Source organism: Eriocheir sinensis, chromosome 23 (genome assembly GCF_024679095.1).
Source record: "Eriocheir sinensis breed Jianghai 21 chromosome 23, ASM2467909v1, whole genome shotgun sequence".
In the NCBI taxonomy this organism is placed as follows: domain Eukaryota; kingdom Metazoa; phylum Arthropoda; class Malacostraca; order Decapoda; family Varunidae; genus Eriocheir; species Eriocheir sinensis.
In genome coordinates, this window is record NC_066531.1 from 5,848,871 (window position 1) to 5,863,157 (window position 14,287).

Below are 14,287 nucleotides of genomic sequence, written 5' to 3' on the forward strand. Positions count from 1 at the left end.
ATATATATATATATATATATATATATATATATATATATATAATTATTACGCTCTAATTTACCTAAGTTTCAAATATAAATCCATTTCTTGACTCAGAGGAATGGTGGAGGCATAGGCATCCGTACACACACTCATTTGTCTCCAGCGCTCGGCCTACCGATTGCCACAGATCATTTCCCACTTTTGTTCGGAATACATATGTCGTCTCGTGACGCATCAACAGTTCCTCTGCTCCGTGCGGAAGGAGAGCGTGGGCGAATGAAAGTGACAGTGACTCTGATGACTTCTATGGTAGGGACAATGACAGTGATACTAGTGACAGTGACTGGCTATCTGATTTTGGAGACATTAGTCAACGAAGCAGTGATAGTGATACACCGCCGGCCTCGCAGCCTCTCCCTCCCCCTGCCCCGAGTTCTTCAAGACGGAAGCGTGGCCGTGTTTCTTCAGGATCTAGGATTACTGCCACAAGAGGGCGTGCAAGAGCTAGTGCTGCTGCTAGTGACGGAAACTTTCAGTGGACCAGTGGTGATTTTATTATACCAAGTGTGCCTCAGTTTGACGGTGTTCAGGTAGGAATCACAGATAATCTCCCAGAGGTGCAACAAGAATGTGGCTATTTTCTTGCATATATAGATAATGATTTACTGGATCAAATTGTCAAGGAAACAAACAGAAACGTTGCACAGTGTGGCGAACACGTGGGCTCGCATGATAAACAGTGGCAAGATGTAACACGACCTGAACTTCTCACGTTCTTTGTTCTTTCTATGATGATGTGTCATTCAAAAAAAGCAGTGAGATTTGACAACTGGAAAAGAGGTGATTGTTTCTTCATGCCAGTTTTTCATATGTATATGACCAGGGACAGATACACAAAAATTCTCAAATTTCTTCATTTTGTAAAAATGACGAAGAGTCTGATGATCCATTATGGAAAATAAGACCAGTGCTGGAATACATGACAAATAAGTACAAGGCTTTTTTTAAGCCATTTCAGAACCTTGTTATTGATGAGCCACTAATTATCTTCAAGGGAACAAACAGTACATACCATCAAAACTTCACCGCCTTGGAGTGAAGTTGTTTGTACTTTATGACTGTGAAACTGGCATTGTGTTAGACCTATGCATCTACACAGCCAGTGACATTGACATCCCCAGAAACCATCCTTTGAAGTTCTCAGGTGCAGTTGTGGATCACCTGATGCAGGATTATCTTGATAAAGGACATATTTTGTACACTAATAACTGGTAAACCAGTCCTGCTCTGGCAAAATATTTGCTGGACCATAACACTGGCACAGTGGGAACAGTAAAGGCAAATAGAAAATCTTTGCCCAAATTTGATAGAACAAGAAAAGGAGATGTAAAGACATATCAAAGCAATGGCATGCTAGTGATCAAGTGGCATGACAAAAGAGGAGTACACATGATCTCCATTGTGCACACAGGCAGGATGGCAGACACAGGCAAACGTCACTGGCAAACAAGATTAAACATTTTCAAGCCGGATGCTGTCATAGATTATAATATAAATATGAGGCTTGTAGACAAAAGCGACATGCAAATCAGTAATATTGACAGCCTCAGAAAAGCACAAAAGTGGTACAGAAAGGTGTTCTTCCAATTACTTGATGTGGCGGTGGCTGAATTGGTAGCGTGCTGGGCCCACATTCACCACGTTATGGACGACACGAGTTCGAATCCCCACGCTACCACCTCGGATTTTTCAGTCACCGCCGAGTGGCTTTAAACTACCCACATGCTGCCTTGAAGACCACCCATCAACCCGGACTCTAGATGAAACCGTCCAAGAATCAAGAACGAGTTCCGGGAGGCAGCATGAGCCAAGAGAAGATGGCGACGCTATAAACACTTGCCTGCGCCATGACGAGCTGGGGCCGAATATCATCGAGGCCCCTCAAGCAAGCCTACCGGCGCAATAGGCGGGGACGTAAAAAAAAAAAAAGAAAAAAAAAGAATGCATACAACATGTACATGACAAAAACAAGAGAACGATCATCTCTTCGGGAGTTCAGCAAGACTGTCGCAACTCAAACCCTGGAGAAATATGGTACAGTCTTACCAATACATTCCCGGCCAGGCCGACAGTCACGCGTCCAGGGAATCTGTGAAACGCCTCCAGTTCATCGATGCATTGAAACTCCACTACCCAAGTCATGTTCCTCCCCGACCAAGTAAGTCATCAGAGAAAGGACAGCGGGAATGTATAGTCTGTATAACTACACAGAAAGGACCAAAGAAGCGTAAGCTTGTCACCGCAATGTACTGTGAATGCAATCTGTGACTGTGTCTCGGGGACTGCTTCTGAGACTACCACACACTCAAGTCCTAGGTGAAAGAAAAAGACTGTATATAGCGTAAAAAGTTAGAAATATTAGAAATAAGAAAGTATTAGTAAAGTAAGAACATAATGAAGTGACCCACTGCCTCCTACAAGAAAAATCAAGAACTTCTTCACACATATGAAAAGGTAAGTAAAATATTTTTTTGTGGAGATTCACGATGAAACATAATTAATATTGCACGTGTGTGTGTGTGTGTGTGTGTGTGTGTGTGTGTGTGTGTGTGTGTGTGTGTGTGTGTTTGATAGCAAAACCTCACACTCTCTCTCCCCGTTCACAGACAACCAACCTTTTCCTTCATCCTTGGAGACAACTTCCTCAGAAATGTAAGTAAAGTTTTTGCAATTTGATCAGGCTAGCGAATGCAGCAACACACACACACACACACACACACACACACACACACACACACACACACACACACACAATCAGCTGTCACTTGACCCATGAACTGGCCTGGGATGACCTGAAAATTAGCGAGTCCCCTCCACCTCTCTCTCTCTCTCTCTCTCTCTCTCTCTCTCTCTCTCTCTCTCTCTCTCTCTCTCTCTTTTGGACCCTTCTTTTCTTGTATTAAAACAACTCTTTCATCACTCATTAATTACTCCATAAATGATCTCTCCGTCTCGTATCCCTGGTAGCGTGATCCGGCTTAAGTTGTTATTGGAGACTGGAGTTCGGGGATACACAAGGGAAAAAGAAAATATACATTTATTTAAAATTAAATGAAAGTAATTGCCTTACGCAATATTCTATGCTCAGACGATCATAACACTGGCATACTCAGCAATGGATGCAACATATGACAAACGACATGTCTTAAACATAATACTACAATATGTGCTCAGTTGTTGCCAATAATAACACTCGTCCTTCCACAAGCAGTGGTTTGTATCTCTCTGCTTACATCACAATCATTATGTACTCTCTTCCCAAAACCCTAATAACACATTCCTATAGTATAATCTACTACAAGTCATGGAAACACCAAATTATACCACATCCAGTGGTTTTACCTTTGCTTTACATCGCAAACAAATAATCACAATCCTGTCCCACTCACAATCCTACAACACATCTCCTACATTATAATCTCAAACACAAAACAATCGGTTTCCCTTAGATTCTCGAATTTCTACTCACGATTAAGATCACAACAGCCATTCTCGGTTGAGTGAGTAGCAGGTCTGCTTGAGGCGAGAACCAAGCTCGGTCTACCCATACCACTGCTTTCTAGGCCACATTTTTCTTTGCTTGAGGCGGACTTACATCCTTGACACGCCCTTAATTTTATACATGTCCAATGGCCAATACTTCCTGTCACACCCATCTGCTCGCTCATTATGTTGTATTGTTTTACTTCTCCTGCTATTCGTGAGTCAGTCTTAAGACACTCCCACAGTGATTTTTCTGTTAAATTATTGGCTCATAACATGTCGCCACGACTGACGTCACGGGTCAGAGTCTTTTTCAATGGTTGTTCACACTTTCTGACCACGCCTACTGGGTATCTGTTTTCTGTATCTGAGTTTGGGTATCTGTTTTCCTTTTACCCTCGTTGTTTCCCCTCTTTTGTACTTGAGATGTTTACACTGTTATATATGTCACCCTTCTTGTTAGTGTTTGTCCTGTCAGATGTTTACACAGTTGTATATCTCTCATTCCTTTCTGGGTATCTGTTTTCCTTTATCCTCGTTGTTTCCCTCCTTGTTAGTGTTTGTCCTATGAGATGTTTACACAGTTGTATATCTGTCACCCTACTTGTTAGTGTTTGTCCTGTCAGAGGTTTAATCTGTATTGTTATGGCTATTCCTCTTGTTTGTTCGTTTTCTGGTTCCCGACACCAGCTATAATTATAATCAGCCACTCAAGCCTCACATTACCTAATCTAACCTATTCTCGGCCACCCTTGGACACTCCTGTGGTGGGGAGGCTTCTCCTATCTTTTTTTTTTTTTTTACAACAAAGGGGACAGCTCAAGGGCGCGCAAAAAAGAAAACAATAATAAAAAAAGCCCACTACTCGCTGCTCTTAAAAAAAAAATCAAAAGAGGTAGCCTAAAGAGAGGTCAATTTCGGGAGGAGAAGTGTCCTGATACCCTCCTCTTGAAAGAGTTCAAGTCGTAGGCAGGAGGAAATACAGATGAAGGAAGATTGTTCCAGAGTTTACCAGCGTGAGGGATGAAAGAGTGAAGATGCTGGTTAACTCTTGCATAAGGGGTTTGGACAGTATAGGGATGAGCATGAGTAGAAAGTCGTGTGCAGCGGGGCCGCGGGAGGGGGGGAGGCATGCAGTTAGCAAGTTCAGAAGAGCAGTCAGCGTGAAAATAGCGACAGAAGATAGAAAGAGAGGCAACATCGCGACGGAATTTAAGAAGGTAGAAGACTATCAGTAGGAGGAGGAGAGCTGATGAGACGAAGAGCCTTAGACTCCACTCTGTCCAGAAGAGCTGTGTGAGTGGAGCCCCCCCACACGAGAGATGCATACTCCATACGAGGGCGGACAAGGCCCCTGTATATGGATAGCAACTGTGTGGGGGAGAAGAACTGGCGGAGACGATACAGAACGCCCAACCTCGAGGAAGGTGATTTAGCGAGAGAGGAGATATGAAGTTTCCAGTTGAAATTTTGAGTTAAGGATAGACCGAGGGTATCTAGTGTTTAAGAAGGTGACAGCTGAGTGTTGTCGAAGAATAGGGGATAGGTATTTTGAAGATTGTTTCGAGTTAATAGGTGGAGAAATTGAGTTTTTGAGGCATTGAAGGACACAAGGTTCCTTCTACCCCAGTCGGAAATGATAGCAAGGTCTGAGGTTAAGCGTTTTGCAGCCTCCAGTCTGGAGTCGTGTACTTCCTGTTGGGATGGCCTTCTATTGAAAGAAGTTGAATAATGCAGAGTGGAGTCGTCGGCGTATGAGTGGACAGGACAGTTTGTTATGGAAAGAAGATCATTGATGAATAACAGGAAGAGAGTGGGTGATAGGACATAGACCTGTGGAACACCACTGTTGATAGGTTTAGGGGAAGAAAAGTGACCGTCTACCACCGCAGAGATAGAACGGCCGGAAAGGAAACTGGAGATAAAGGAACAGAGAGAGGGATAGAATCCGAAAGAGGGCGGTTTAGAAAGCAAAGATTTGTGCCAGACTCTATCGAAGGCTTCCAATATGTCTAGTGCAACTGAGAAAGTTTCACCGAAACGGCTAAGAGACGATGACCAAGAATCAGTTAAGAGAGCAAGCAGATCGCCAGTAGAACGCCCCTTGCGGAACCCATACTGGCGATCATATAGAAGGTTAGAAGTGGAAAGGTGCTTTTGATTTTTCCGGTTAAGGATTGATTCAAAAGCTTTAGATAGAAAGGAAAGGAAAGCTACAGGGCGGTAGTTTGCGGGATTGGAACGGTTACCCTTCTTAGGCACAGACTGTACAAAGGCATACTTCCAGCAGAAAGGAAAGGTAGATGATGATAGGCAGAGACGAAAGAGTGTGGCCAGGCAGGGTGTCAGCACGGAAGCACAGTGTTTAAGGACAATAGGAGGCACTCCATCAGGTCCATAAGCCTTCTGAGAGTTGAGGCGAGAGGGCTTATAAAACATCATTATGAAGAATCTTAATAACAGGCATAAAGGAGTCAGAGGGGGTATGCGTAGGAGGAATATGCCCAGAATCGTCCTGGGTGGAGTTCTTACAGAAAGTTTGAGCGAAGAGTTCAGCCTTAGAGATAGATGAGACGGCAGTGCTCCCGTCAAGGTTAAGGAGAGGAGGGAAAGAGGAAGAAGAGAAATTGGTGGAGATATTTTTGGCTAGGTGCCAGAAGTCACGGGAAGAATTAGAAAAAAGCAAGGTGTTGACATTTTCTATTGATGAAAGAGGTTTTGGTAAGTCGGAGAATAGATTTGGCACGATTCTGGGATGAAATGTAAAGTTCATGGTTAGAAGGAGTGCGAAGGCTCTGCAACATTTTGTGAGCTGCCTCTCGATCTTTAATAGCACGAGAACAAGCATGATTAAACCAAGGTTTTTTAGCATGAGGAGTAGAGAAAGAACGTGGAATGTATGCCTCCATTCCAGAGACCTCTGTGATGCGCTGGGAACACACAGAGGGGTCTCTCTCCTGGAAGCAGTAATCATTCCACAGGAAATCGGAAAAGTACATCTTCAGGTCGTCCCACCGAGCTGAGGCAAAATGCCAGAAGCATCACCTCTTCTATGGGTCCAGAGGATAAACAGGAGCGATAGGACAGGATACAGAAATATGGTTGTGATCGGAGGAGCCCAACGGAGAGAACAGTTTGACAGAGTAAACAGAAGGATTAGAGGTAAGGAAGAGGTCTAGAATGTTGGGCCTGTATCCAAGACGGTCGGGAATACGTGTAGGGTGCTGAACCAACTGCTCTAGATCGTTGAGGAGAGCAAAGTTGTAGGCTTGTTCACCAGGATGGTCAGTGAAAGAGAATGAAAGCCAAAGCTGATAGTGAACATTAAAATCTCCCAAGATGGAGATTTTAGCGAAGGGAGAGTGAGTCAAGATGTGTTCCACTTTAGAATTCAAATACTCAAAGAATTTTACATAGTTAGTAGAGTTAGGTGAGAGATAAACAGCACAGATGTATTTAGTAATAGAATGACAATGAAGTCTTAGCCAGATGATGGAAAATTCAGAAGAGTCAAGGTCGTGGGCACGAGAGCAAGTGATGTCGTTGCGCACGTAGGCGCAACATCCAGCTTTGGATTGAAATTTAGGATAGAGATAGTAGGAGGGAACAGAGTAGAGATTGCTGTCAGTAGCCTCAGAAACCTGTGTTTCGGTGAGGAAGAGAAGGTGAGGTTTAGAGGAGGAGAGATGGTGTTCCACAGAATGGAAATTAGATATAAGACCGCGAATGTTGCATAAATTGATAAGGAGGAGGTTCGAGGAGTTATCAGGACACCTCTTAAGTCAGGAGTCAGAAGGAGTTATCCTGGGGAATTTATGGTCCCCCCCCAGGCAGGGATTCCGAGGCAGTGTTATTGTGCGCCATTTTTTTTTTTTTTTGGGGGGGGGGAAAAGGTGTGTATGTTGTGTGAATGTAGTGTGGTGTAGAAAGAGAGAGGATCTGTCTTTAGAAAGCATGCTGAACTACTCTCTGGTGTTGATGAGACAAAAGGGAAACGGACAGTGAGGACATGGGAAGGGTCTTTGAAGAGCTTCAGCACCCTCCTCGCTTCCCATATATCCTCACCGGGAGTAGCTCACGCCTGTTCGGTAGGTGTCTTCCTACCTACTCTGACTTTGGTTGTTCAGATGTTAGTCGACACAGCTCTACACACTGAGTTCTTCCTTACGTGTAAACAAATATTAACAAATGTTTGGAAATCATTCACTTCATTTACACATCCAAGATTTCCAATAGATGAATAACATAATGGTCAAAGCACATGAGTGTTGTATTATTTATTGATTTTTTTTTTGGGGGGGGAGTGTTCTGTGTCCCTCTAACAAGTGTTATTGATATGCTGGTAAAATGATATTTAACAAAGCAATAATGGAGAGAGAATTTGGAATGCAGGGGCCAAGGGGTAAAGTAATGCTGGTCATAATTATATTTTCAGCTGTTAGTTTTATCTGATAATATTAGGTTAGTTTGGGTTTTCCGGACTCCTAACCCAAGCAAAATATAATGCACTGTGGTGTTTATCACCTATGGACTAAGTTGATTTTGCCAAGTTGGAAACAATTTTGTAAAACATTTTACCAGAATGTCAGCAGGAAGTAGGGAGCAAGAGACCTGTTGCTTGACAAGCTACCGTGACATTTCATCCGAAGAAATGGAGACACCGTTTTAGATCTGGATGGAACGTTTGATAATTAGAAGTTATTTACTTAGGTTCTATATAATTATATTAGCTGATCGTTTTAGATCTGGATGGAACGTTTGATAATTATAAGTTATTTACTTAGGTTCTATATAATTATATTAGCTGATCACTGGACTTTTTTTTAAGTAACTGGAACAAAAGGAATCAAATTCTAGCATATGAGATTATTACCCTATATAAATTATTTTTTTGAAGGTGAAATGGCGCTGCTCTGGGCACTGGAACATGACAGGCTACGACCGGAACCTTTAGAGGTCAGCGATGATCTCCTCCTACACTATTATCGGCTGCCCCGCCATGATATCCTTCAGCTGTGTGAGGAGATTGGACCACATATCCACAGGCCCACAAGTAGGGCAAGAGCAATTCCAATCCACACACAGATCTTAGTTGCCCTGCTTTTTTTTGCCAGTGGGACATTTCAGAATGTGGTGGGTGATGTAGCTGCTATCAGTCAGTCATCAGTATCAAGAATATTGAATGATGTTACTGATTTTGGACCCTTCTTTTCTTTTATTTAATTCTTACCTATTATTTTATTTGCATCAACTTGTATTAAAACAACTATTTTATCACTCATCGATTACTCCATAAATGATCTCGCCGTCTCGTATCCCTGGTAGCGTGATCCGGCTTAAGTTGTTATTGGAGACTGGAGTTCGGGGATAAACAAGGGAAAAATAAAATATACATTTATTTAAAATTAAATGCGGGTAATTGCCTTACGCAATATTCTATGCTCAGACGATCATAATACTGGCATATTCAGCAATGGATACAACATATGACAAACGACATGTCTTAAACGTAATACTACAATATGTGCTCAGTTGTTGCCAATAATAATAACACTCGTCATTCCACAAGCAGTGGTTTGTTTTTCTCTGCTTACATCACAATAATTAAGTACTCTCCTCACAAATAATGATAACACATTCCTATAGTATAATCTACTACAATTTCACGGAAGCACCAAATTATACCACACCCAGTGGTTTCTACCTTTGCTTTACAACGCAATAAAATAATTACAATCCTGTCCCACTCACAATCCTACTACACATCTCCTACATTATAATCTCCAGGACAATACAGTCGGTTTCCCTTGGATTCTCGAATTTCTACTCACGCTTAAGATCACAACAGCCATTCACAGCTGAATGAGTAGCAGGTCTGCTTGAGGCGAGAACCAAGCTCGGTCTGCCCATACCACTGTTGTTCAGGGTCACATTTTTCCTTGCTTGAGGCGGAACTACATCCTTGACGCGCCTTCATTTTCTACATAACCAGTAGCCAATACTTCCTGTCAACAACCATTGGCTCGCTCATTATGTTATATTGTTTACTTCTCCTGCTATTTGTAATTCATTTTTAAGACACTCCCACAGTGACTTCTCTTTTCAGTTATTCGCTTATAGCATTTCGTCACACCGCACGCGACATGTTAGAGTCCTCTTGAATGGTTATCCACACTTCCTGACCACGCCTACTGGGTATCTGTTTTCTGTATGTGGGTCTGGGTATTTTCCATAACCTCTCAGTAGTGTTAGTGCTTATCAGATGTTTACGACTTTGTATATCTGACTAATTGCTTTCCTTTCCTCTCCTATCATATTTACAATTCTTGTCTCCATATCTTCCTCCGGTATTTGCCTCTGATTGGGGTCACCATTAATTAACTGTGCTGTTATGGTCTTCTGGGTCCCGACACTGAGGCTTTGTTGAACACAGCAAAACGAGAAATAAATATGCCCCAAGATCTGCAGGAGCTCATGCTCATCAAGCAAGATTTTTATGGCCTCAGTGGATTCCCTTCTGTCATAGGGGCTATAGACTGCACTCATATACCCATCAAAGCACCTGCAAATGCAGTTGTTTATCTGAACAGGAAGAGAAAGTACAGCCTTAATGTACAAGTTGTGGCAGACTCAAAGGTGAGGATCATCAGCTTCTGTGCAAGCTATCCTGGGAGCGTTCATGACTCCTACATATGGCGTCAAAGTGTTCTGTGGCAGCAGTTTGTGGAGGGCCAGTACGGAGACTCACTACTTCTTGGTAATTACCCAAACCTTTGTTGTATATTGTAAAATTTAGCAGCTGTAAGAAAAACAGTATAAGTTAATGTGCCTCCATGGTGCTGTGGTTAGCATACATTTTCACAACTGTGTGCCCGAATCTTGGCCTGGGTAGTCGGCACACAACCCACCCAACTGTTCATCCTTCTTTTCTGGATTGGTAAATTGTTACTTGGGGAAGGTAAACTGGTAACCTGGATGCTGCAATGGGCCTGTGTCCCAAGTTAATGGATTGTTACCCACCACAGGCTGAAGGGCCAATGGTATGGAGATGAGTATCGCGACCATTCGAAGATAATAGCATATGCTCCCAACTTAACCTGTACGTTAATGTTTGGCTTTGGTATCTTCTTGACTTGTCAGATGCATTATCCTGGTTATCCTTTCGAGGGATTAATATGGAAAGTAGTTACAAATAGGTTATGGAAATGCTGTCCATTCACAGTCACAGCATGTATTCTGACACTTTTAGAACAATTTTGCTATCTACCAAGTGCTCTCCAACTTCCACGCTCATGCTTGTCCAGGATCTAATAACTTTCCTCAATGTTAAGCGCTCTTAAACTTTGTTTTCTGTAATGCTTACAAAATTTATTCATATACATACGTGCCTCTGAAGTGTATTTACTAGCAAATATATTTTTTATGCAGTAAATAGGACAACCTATTTCATTAGGGAAAACTAAGGGGAACAAACAACAAGGAATGGACTGGGTGTCATAAGAATAAAAGACAGGGTAGTATATGTTATATTTTTATAAAATGGCCACTCATATTTTTTAGAGCAATGGAAATGTAGTATATGTTATATTTTGTTAATGGCCGCTCATAGTTTTTTAAGGAACGGAAAGAGACAAAGAGTAAAGAACATTATGAGATGTATACTCCATAATAGGGCAGACAAGGTCCCTGTATATAGATATCATTTGGGAGGATAAAAATAACTGGCAGAGACGATACAGAAAGCCCAACCTCAAGGAAGCTGATTAAGTAAGAGCGGAGATGTGAAGTTTCCAGTTGAGATTTTGAGTTTAAAGGTTAGACTGAGGATGTTTATTGTAGAAGGTGACAACTGAGTGTTATTGAAAAATAGAGGATAAGTGTTTGGAAGATTGTGTCGAGTTGACGGGTTAAAAAAATGAGTTTTTGAGACGTTGAAGGACACCGTTCTTCTTGCCTTAATTGGAAGTGATAATAAGGTATGAAGTTGAGCGTTCTACAGCCTCCATCCTGGAATCGTGAGTTGGAGGTGGGCGGAGAGTTAGGAAATAGTGATCACAGAACGGTTCGTTTTAGGTTAGACTGGGCGGTAACCCGCGATCCAAACCCAGTGTTAGTGCCAGATTTTAGAAAAGCAAACTACGAGGGGCTTCGAAGACATCTTGAAGGGGTAAACTGGGATAATTTAGGGATTCATGAGGGCCAGAACTGCGGATTGGAGAGCCAGGAGAACCAGGTAGAAATGTCTTACAATAATTTAGTTAGAGTAATAGTAGAGGGGCAAGAACAGCATATACCACAGCGAACACTTAGAAAAGAAAACAATGATCCTAAGTGGATGACTCGTGGACTAAAACACGAGATTGGGTTAAAGAAGGGAATTTATCAGAAAATAAAGAATGGGGAAACACATCTCAGGGGCCGGTACGTCGAACTATCTAGATTAGTTAAGAAAAACACCAGGATAGCAAAAAAGAACTATGAGATCAAAGTAGCAAATGAGGCGAAAAGTAATCCTAAGGGCTTCTTTCAGATGTATAGAACAAAACACGGGTGAAAATTGGACCGCTGAAATCAATCCCAGGGGAGCTTGTTGAATATTACGAAAATATGAGCTCATTGTTGAACGACTACTTCCTTTCAGTATTCACACAGGAGGATCGAACGACTATACCGGAAAGAGTTCAGGTGTACGAGGGCGGGGATGGCGATAAATTGAGGGATATAATCATTACCAGGCAAGTAGTTCAGGATGAGATAGATAAGCTTAAGAAGAACAAGTCGCCAGGTCCTGACGGGATATTTCCGAGGGTATTAAAGGAGCTAGGTGATATAATCAGAGATCACTAACCGACATCTTTAAGATGTCGGTAAATACTGGCTATGTGCCGAGCCTATGGAAAGTAGCTAATGTGACGCCGATTTTAAAGGGGGACAGGTCAGTTGCTTCAAACTATCGCCCAATTAGCTTAACATCGGTTATAGGGAAGATGCTGGAGTCCATAATAGCCAGGAACATTCGGGAGCATTTAGAGAAACATAGCTTAATTCACGACTCGCAGCATGGGTTCACAAAAGGTAGGTCATGCCTCACCAATCTCTTGTCCTTCTACAATAAAGTATTTGAGGCGGTTGACAGAGATGAAAATTATGATGTAATCTATCTTGATTTTAGTAAAGCGTTTGATAAAGTTCCTCACCAACGACTGTTGCTTAAATTACAGGCTCACGGAGTAGAGGGTAAAGTTTGAACTGGGTCAAGGCGTGGCTTAGCAATAGGAAGCAAAGAGTGCAAATCAATGGTAAAAGATCTGACTGGGGATGTGTTACGAGTGGGGTCCCACAAGGTTCGGTATTAGGTCCACTTTTGTTTATTATTTATATCAATGACTTAGACACAGGAATTAGTAGTGATGTTAGTAAATTTGCAGATGATACCAAGATCGGTAGAGTAATTGAGTCGGATCAGGACGCTAGTATTCTCCAAGGTGAACTCAACAGATTATATGACTGGGCGGATAAATGGCAGATGGAGTTCAATGTAGGGAAGTGCAGTATTCTGAGTGTAGGTAGGAACAACCCCTCACATAAATATTGCTTAAATGACACTCTCATAAGTAGGTCTGGGTGCGAGAGGGATTTAGGGGTCTTAGTGAGCTCTGATCTCCGTCCAAGGGCACAATGCATTCAAGCTAGAAATCGAGCTAATAGGGTACTGGGATTTATTTCAAGGAGCGTAAGCAACAGAAGCCCCGAAGTCTTCCTCAAACAATATTTAGCATTAGTTAGACCTCATCTTGACTATGCGGTTCAGTTCTGGTCACCCTACTATAGAATGGATATCAAAATGTTAGAATCGGTGCAGAGGAGGATGACTAAGATGATTCAGGGGTTGAGAAACTTGCCATACGAGGAAAGACTCAAACAGTTAAACTTGCATTCTCTAGAAAGGCGAAGGGTGCGTGGAGACATGATCGAGGTTTATAAATGGATGAAGGGCTTTAATAAGGGAGACATTCATAAGGTTTTGTTGGTAAGAGAACCGGGTAGGACACGAAGTAACGGGTTTAAACTGGATAAATTCAGATTCAACAGGGACATAGGCAAAAATTGGTTTACTAATAGGGTGGTGGATGAGTGGAATATGCTTAGCAGTCATGTGGTGAGTGCCAATACAATTGTCACATTCAAAAATAGACTAGATAAATTCATGGACAGCGATATTAGGTGGGGTTAGATACACGGGAGCTTAGGGTCAAAGGAGCTGCCTCGTACAGGCCTACCGGCCTCTTGCAGACTCCTGCGTTCTTATGTTCTTATGTTCTTATGTTGGGAGGATCTTTTGTAGTCTGAAGGATTGGAACGGTCACCCCTCTTAGGCACAGGCTGCATGTTGGCATACTTCCAGTAGGAAGTAAAGGGTAGACGTTAAAAGACTGTGGTGCTGGGCGGAGTGGTTGGCCATGTTGGTGGTGCTGGGTGTGGTGGTCTGCTGGATGGTCCTAAGGGAGGGACTGAGGAGGCGTGTGTGGAGGGATCCTTTAGGGTGCAGTGGCTGTTCATCCTCGCTTTTGGGCTGGACGATAAATGGGTACCTGAGGAAGACTGGGGAAGGTAAACTGATGTAAACTGGATGTCACCCTAGCACAGTGCCTCGGAAGTTCAAGGGCTAATGTGCTGTAAATGAACTTTGAGGCCACACGCAGCTATAGCTTATGGTCCCATTGTAGATAAGAGTGTCTTAATACTACCCTCTTGAAAGCGC